Source organism: Petaurus breviceps, unplaced genomic scaffold, assembly GCF_028583685.1.
Source record: "Petaurus breviceps papuanus isolate PSGF00001 unplaced genomic scaffold, PetGlider_PUasm1.0 90604, whole genome shotgun sequence".
Taxonomy (NCBI): domain Eukaryota; kingdom Metazoa; phylum Chordata; class Mammalia; order Diprotodontia; family Petauridae; genus Petaurus; species Petaurus breviceps.
The window spans coordinates 4,516,100-4,517,766 of record NW_027187285.1 but is presented as its reverse complement, the minus strand read 5'-3'; the positions used below and the strand labels follow the sequence as shown (position 1 = coordinate 4,517,766).

Below are 1,667 nucleotides of genomic sequence, written 5' to 3'. Positions count from 1 at the left end.
CCAGTTCAGGATTTAGGGATGCTCTGAAGAACGTAATACAGAAGGCACAAAATAAAAACCTTCCAACAATGAGGAAAGGGAGACCTATCTAAATAGATTATCGTGTATAGACATGAAACTCACTGACCAACTTGGACTCTAAGGACACATACAGAAGAAGGAAGTTAATGGAAGACGAAGGCAAAAGAGTAGCATGATCTGAAAGAAGAGTAGCATTGTAATAATCTGAAACTGGTAAGGAATTCTAAGGCAGGAAAAAGGGGTTGTTTTTCTTTAAAATAAAATATTGGGAAAAGGGAAATGGGACTGCTGTTTGGGGTGGATGATTATGTGCCATCTCTAGAATTTCAGGAGGCAACAGAGTGTGGTAGAAAGAACATGAAGACCTAACTTCAAATGTGACTGCTCTTTCCTGCCTGATTGACTTTGAACAAGACTCATCTTCTTCTGGGTCTCGGTATCTGCCTCTGAGAAAGGAAGACTTTGAACTTGATAAGACTTGGGACTGAGCTCCAATCCAACCTTAAATTCGTGATCGTAAGATAATAGATGGTGATAAGATCAGAGAACTACTATAACAACTCATATTTTGCTTCTGTTTCTCTGCAAACAAGAATGATTTTTGACTTGTTATGGACATAATACAAATGGATAATAGGGAATGAAAACCCCAAATAGATTTAATAAGGCAGCTCCTAACAGCACATCCAGTGATATTAAAAGAATTAACAGATATTATGGCTAAACTACTATCAATGATCTTTAAAATATCATGAAGAATGCTTACTTTGGCAGCACACAAACTAAAATTGGTGAGACAGAAGATTAGTAGGTCTCCTGTGAAAAGATGACACATAAATTCATGAAATATTCTGTATTTTCTGCAGCCAGAGGAGGTAGAAGATAGAAGGGTGAAACGGCAGATTTTTGTTCATTTCTCTTTACTCATACATCTACTACCCTAGTAGAGACACTCATGCCCTCTTGCTTAGACTAAGGCAAAAAGCTTAACATTGGTCTATTTATCTCAAGTCTCTTCTCACTCCTGTCTAATTCTCTACTCAGTTGTCAAAATAATTTTCCTAAAACATGGCTTTGATCATGCCACCCTCTACTTAATATACCCCAATGGCTTCCTATTATCTCCAGGATCAACTATAAAGTCCTCTATAACATTTAAAAGTTTTCACAACTTACTACCTTTTCAGTCTTCTCATACTTTACTTTTCTCCATGACAGTTACACTGTCCTACTGCTGTTGTTCATAAAAGACATTCCTCTCATTTCTATGCTTTTTCATTAGCTATCCTCCATTCCTGAATATTTTTTATTCCCACTTCACCTCTAAATAAAAATCATCCGAAGGAGCAAAAGGTCACAAATCTAAAGGAAAATAATGAAAAAATTGGGAAGGAATGGGGTCCAGTATTACCAGAGCTCGAATTATATTACATAGCAATAATCATCACAATGATTTAGTGCTAGCTAAGAAATATATAGATGGATCATTGTAATGATTAGGTATACTACATGCAGAAGAAAATGAACCTTGTAATCAGTTCCATGTTCAACAAACTTCAATACTTCAGGTATGGGAATAAAGTACTACTATTTAGCAAAAACTACTGGAAAACCTAGTCAGAAGTTTGGCAGAAATTATATTTAGA

At 35.8% G+C, this 1,667-nt stretch overlaps 1 non-coding gene across 1 annotated transcript; it reads left to right on the top strand.

Annotated features, from left to right (window-relative positions):
• The first annotated feature begins 779 nt into the window (after positions 1 to 779).
• Positions 780 to 882, top strand: LOC138142861 (U6 spliceosomal RNA). The gene has a single exon (XR_011163550.1). It is a non-coding gene; the product is annotated as a U6 spliceosomal RNA (small nuclear RNA).
• The last annotated feature ends 785 nt before the right edge of the window (positions 883 to 1,667 follow it).